General features: G+C 50.8%; 1 non-coding gene across 1 annotated transcript; it reads left to right on the top strand.

Annotated features, from left to right (window-relative positions):
- The first annotated feature begins 1,905 nt into the window (after window positions 1-1,905).
- Window positions 1,906-2,069, top strand: LOC115869004. The gene has a single exon (XR_004045930.1). It is a non-coding gene; the product is annotated as a U1 spliceosomal RNA (small nuclear RNA).
- Window positions 2,070-5,718: the final 3,649 nt, after the last annotated feature.

The following is a 5,718-nucleotide window of genomic DNA, read 5'->3' as shown; positions in this document are numbered from 1 at the left end:
GCTGCCGACCAAGGGGCAGGTCTGAGGAGCAATGCCAAGCCTGGTTCGCACCGGTGGCAACTGCAGGGCTTGCTAACTGCAAACCCAACCAGGTTGGTCACGTGGTTCTGACGTGGTCGTCTTTATTACACTCCTTCGGTGATACCAACAGAATCCGTTCATGGATCCTGTTTGAGATGCATCAGAAGAGATAAACTTTGTGTTTTCTTCCACTTAAGAGATTCTGACCCATTTCTGCGCTTGTTTTTTTGCAAACTGGAATGTCACTCTTTTGGGTATTATGAATTTGTGGGGGTCTTGGGGGATTTTCCACTCCTGTAAAGAGTTACCGTTTCAGAAACCCACAGGGGCAGTTCTACCCTGTCCTCCAGGGTTAGAATCAACTTGATAGCACGGAGGTTTTGTTTTTTGGGGGGAGGGACATGTTAAGAGTCCTGGTGGTGGAGGGTTAAGTGATTGACTGCTAGCCTAGAGGTTTGTCGTTTGAATCCACCCATCACTTCGTGGGGGAAAGAGGCAGTGATAAAGATTTAACAGCCTTGAAAACCCTGCGGGGTAGTTCCGGTCTGGCCCATTACCTCGCTGTGAGTCAGGGTGGGACTTGATGGCAGTAGGTTTGGCTTGGGTGCTGGACATGGTATCAGGAGGTACCAGTGTCTGGGGAGGGGCGTCAGGCTTCGTAAAGTAAAGGGTCAGTGAAGGAGAGGACGGCCCCCGGTGAGGGGGGCTGACACAGTGGCTGCAACAACGAGTTCAAACCTAAGAACAGTTTTAAGTTGACAAAGGGCCCAAGTACACTAAATGGGGATGAGATAGTCTCTTCAACAAATGGTGCTGGCAAAGCTGGATTTCAGAAGAAATTGCAGGAGAATGAAACAGGGCCCATTTCTCCCTCTATGTATAAAGACCTATCAAGATGCACTAGAGACTTCAGTGTAAACCTGGGAACGATAAAGACAATTGATGGAAACATAGGAGCAAATTTAGAGCCCCTAATACACAGCACAAACACACTATCAAACACCGTGAAAACACAGTAGGAGACAAAATAAGTGACTCACTGCCATTGAGTCAATGCCGGCTCGTAGCAGCCCTGTAGGCAGGATAGAACTGCCCCGGGGGGTTTCAGAGGCTAACTCTAGGAGTAGAGAGCCTCGTGTATCTCCCTTGGAGTGGCTGGTGGTTTCAAACTAATGACCTTGTGGTTAGCAGCCCAACACAATCACTACACCACCAGGGCTCCTAAATAGGTGACTAGGATCTCCAAAAAATAAGACATTTAATTTGTGTCTAAAGACTTCACCAAAAGAGTAAAAAGAGAGCCCAAAGACTGGGTTTGTTTGTTTGTTTTTGGCAATATAGTGGACAAGAGACTAATCCCTACCATCTATGGAAAACTTCAGCACCACAATAGATAAATACTCCGAGTAAAAATGAGCAGAAGACGCCAGCAGGTAAGCTCATCAAAGAAGACATTCAGGTGGCCGGCAAACAGGAAGACATGATCACAATCACTAGCCAGTCATGAGACGAGAATCAGTATGCCGATGAGATATTGCCTAACCCAGCATTGATAACACAGTAAAACAACAACAGCACCGGGAAATAACACATGCCAAAGAAGATGCGGGGAGATGGAACCCCTATCCACTGCTGGGGGGACAGTACAATCACAGTACAACCCTTGTGGAAAGCACTATGGCATGTCTGCAAACCATTGGGAAGCGAATACCTTGTGACCCAGCAATCCCTCTACTGGCTACACACCTCCAGAAGGAAGGAACACAGCATGAGCTGATGCGTGCGCACTGCGGCGCTGTTCGCAGTAGTGGGTGGGAGAATGGAGAGACGGACTCCGGTGCGCACACACAATGGAATACCAGCCGCCCTAAAGACTAATGATGATTACTTACCTGGCAGGAGAGATACCAGGATCACAAAGCTGGTTTTCCCAGGGCGAGGCTTATCCATTTCACCCCGGGTGTGCTGACCCCTGCGATTTCCCCAAATGTGGGAAACTCGACTGCATAATTTGTGGTAGTGGGGGACTGCGTTCGTGCTCTCCCCTGAATTCCAAAAGTCATCATGGTGACGATGAAACTCTGTGACACCTCATGACACGGATGGGTTTGGATGACATGATGCTGAATGAAGTCAGTCAATCACGAAAGGACCGCTACAGAAGGAGACCACAGTTACAAAGGAAATCAAGCGTAGGGTCCCATACACTAAGAAAGTGACTTTGATCCTTACTAGGGGCGGGAGGGGCAGGGAGACAAGGAGAAGTAGGAGACCAGAGGCTAGACAAGGTAGGGAAGATAGTATCCTAGGAGAGAGAGAGAGAGAGAATATCCTGCAAGAGAGAGATGACCCCCGCTCCCCCCCTAAAAGGGTGAGGGGAGTGGACAGGACAAGCCATTGGGAGATTTGATCAGGTGTCTAAGTTGTTGAATGCAAACATGATCATATGCTATGTGAACCCCCACCTAAACTCTCCAACCAAACTCCCTGCCTCCAACTCAAAGGGCCCCATAGGACAGTATAGAACTGCCCCTGTGGGCTCCTGCGACTGCAACTCTTTATAGGAGTAGAAAGCCTCATCTTTCTCCGGAGGAGTAGCTGGTGGTTTCGAACTGCTGACCTTTCGGCCCACCTCATTCACAATAAAAAGTTAAAACAAAAAAGATTTGAGGCCGGTGCAGGACTGGTGAGTGCTTTGTTCTGTTCTTCTTGGGCTCACTTTGAGTTGGAACCAATTCACTGTCACCCAACAGCCATAGCTTCACAGTGAGGAACAGTGGTGGCACAGTGATTAAGCGCTCAGCTGCTGAGACTGGTGACAGCCTGCTTGGGTAACGATGTGCTACCCTGTCCTCAAGGGTGGTTATGAATTGGAATCCCCTTGATGGCAATGGGGTTCAGCTTAGGTGGTTGGCATCCCGAGATGGCACACACCATGAAGTGCTCAACTACTAATGGGAAGATGAGTGGTTTCTAACCCACCCACAGGTGCCCGGGACTCTGAGAAGTCACAGCTGGGAGGGTGTGGGGAGGGCACGGAGCACACTCCACACCTGGACTTGGCATCGACTTGGGAGTTGGAATCCATTTGATTGGTTTGGTTGTTGTTGAATAGTCAGGCCTACTGATTCTTACTCCGTGTTCTCAGGACCTGGTCTTTCGTTCCACAGCTAGCACGTGTCCTTTGGGATAACTGGTAGGTATTTATGATGGCCCCAGGTGGCTCCCATGGCCTCCCACTTTGGTGAGGGGCAGGGAGGGAGGCGGAAGACCTGAAGGACACCCCAGCCAGCTGGGCCTGGAGGACGGTCAGGGTGTATGTAGGAAGCTCCATGGCCAAAAGATGGGCTTTTAGAAAGTCCTCCTGGAACTTGGGTTCTCACACAAAGCGTTAGAGACCTCAGCCTACTCTTGTCAGGGGCCGTTGAGTCCGCTCCAACTCAGATGCTCTGTGGGCCACAGTTAGCAACACTGCTGGGTCCCGCCAACCCTCACCAACGTGATGTTGGAGCCACTGTGTCCACCCATGTCATCGAGGGCCTCCCTCTTTTCCACTGACCCTCCACCAATGAGATGCCCTTTTCCAGGGTCCCTTCCCCCAGTCACAGCTCCAAAGTAGGAAGTGAGGTGGAGTCTTGTTACCTTCACTTCTAGGGAGCACTCTGGCTGTACTTCGTCCAGTGCAGCTTTCCACCCCATCCCCCTTGAATACCAAGACTTGGGGCCATCACACCTCAGTCCTCAAAATGATATTTTTGATTTTTAATGCTTTAACTTTTAACATGCCAAAGAGGTCGTTCGCAGCTGCTTTGTCCAGCGAAACACGGGCCTCACTGTCCCTTGGTTTGGTGACTGCTGTTTCCCTGGACATGGACGGTGGACCAAGTGCAATGAGATACGTGGCACCCTCCATGCTGTCTCCATATATCATGATGTTGTTTGTTGGCCCAGCTGGGAGTTGTGGTTTTTGATGTTGACGACGTGCCATCCAGACTGAAGGCAGACTTGAGCAGAAAGTGCTTCAAGTCCTCTTAGGTTTCAGCCAGCAAGGTTGTGTCGCCTGCATATTGCAGGTTATGAGCGAGCCTTCTCCAATCCTGATGCTGTGTTCTTCTTCACATAGGCCAGCCTTTGGCCTATAGTGCAGCTTCATAGCCCGTAAAATTCCCTTGTGAATCTTTCATGTTTTTCTGTTTGTTAGTGGCTGTAACGCTCTAAGTGAGGGGGTGTGGGGAGTTGTCACTCCCTGGCCCAGAGCTTGGCTCCTTGGAAAGGTCATTACTCATCCAGGTGCATCCACACCTGTGGAGGTACAGCCCTGGGGCAGGATGTGGCAGCCTAGGGGAAGCTGGCCTGCAGCATGGTATAATGATGGGTGAGGGCTTGAGGTGGGCTTTTCTCTTGGGCCAGCTTCACCCAAAACCAGAACCACCTGTCTCTGCCCCTCCGCATCTTCCTGAGGCTGGGGGCCAGGGGGTGTTGGGCTAGACTGTTGCCCAGTCATGAGCTTGACTGTGGACAGTCCCCAAGTCTGAGAGGTAGTGGGGCAAGGGGAGTGCCGCCCCCTGCTGCTTATTGTGGGCGACCATGAAGTCAAGCTGGGAGCTGGGGACAGCCAGGGAGTGTGGAACCCCAGAAGAAGTCACCTGCAATTTTTCAGCCTTAATGTCTCCCTGAGGTGTGTGTGTGTGTGTGTGTGTGTGTGACATTAGTTCTACCAATTGGCAGGCAGGCAGACTGGATTTTGAGTTTCTAAGGACTTCACTTAGGCAGTAGTAATAATAGCTAGCTGACCCTGACTGAGCGCTCACTGCACACTAGGCTTTCTGGAACATTCCACTTACTATTCCTCGCCACGCTGCTTATTCTCTCCATTTTACTTTCATATCCTTTTGAGCAAATGGAGATGTCTCTTACATTGCCCCAGAGGCGATTGTGACCCCGTAGGAGAGGGTAGAACTGCGGCCGTGGGTTTCTGAGACGGTCAGGCTTATGGAAGCAGAAAGCCTCATTGTTCTCCCTCGGAGCAGCTGACTTTTCGAACTGCTGACCTTGTGGTTGGAAGCACCACCAGGGTTCCTAAATGGAGGTGGGGGTGGGGGCCCTTTGCTCATAAGGACCACAGCGAGTGCTTGGGCCTACGCTGGCCAGCTGCCTTTGAGCCCGAGCTGCCTCGTGCTCTCTCGCTTGTTCAGTCCTTTGTTCAGTTCTGTGCTGGGCACTAGGAAACCCACACATGATAAAAATCAGGCCGGGTGACTTGTCCCCAAGGAGCACAAGGTCCACAAGTACTGGCTGCTTTCGACATCACGTGTGGCGCGTTGAGGGTTCTGGCTCTGGCCTCGCCTGGAGATCGAATCTCCCCCTCCTGGTGTTTTCCTAGGAAAGATGGCCCTGGAATCCCAGTAGATTTATTTTCTCTGCTTTTCTCCATCTTTCATTTTTGTGCCGATACTCTGCTGTTATTTATGACCCGAGCACGCCCTAAACCATCCATCTTAGGCGTATATGAAAGGCCCCATGATTACATCTTACAATTGGCTGGCTCCTATTCAAAACGCCAGCCAAAAGCAAACTAAAACTAAACTAAGTAAACGAATAAATAAAAATACCGCCACCATCCTCCCTCTCCCCAGCAAGCAGCGGGCACCTTTGGCCTCAGAAGGGCCGGTGGGAAGCAGCCGCCTCTGCTCCCAC

The sequence above is a fragment of the Echinops telfairi genome, unplaced genomic scaffold, assembly GCF_000313985.2.
Source record: "Echinops telfairi isolate 266 unplaced genomic scaffold, ASM31398v2 ScPeMD7_1;HRSCAF=3_0, whole genome shotgun sequence".
In the NCBI taxonomy this organism is placed as follows: domain Eukaryota; kingdom Metazoa; phylum Chordata; class Mammalia; order Afrosoricida; family Tenrecidae; genus Echinops; species Echinops telfairi.
Note: the sequence above shows the minus strand (reverse complement) of the source record. Positions and strands in the feature narration are given on the sequence as shown.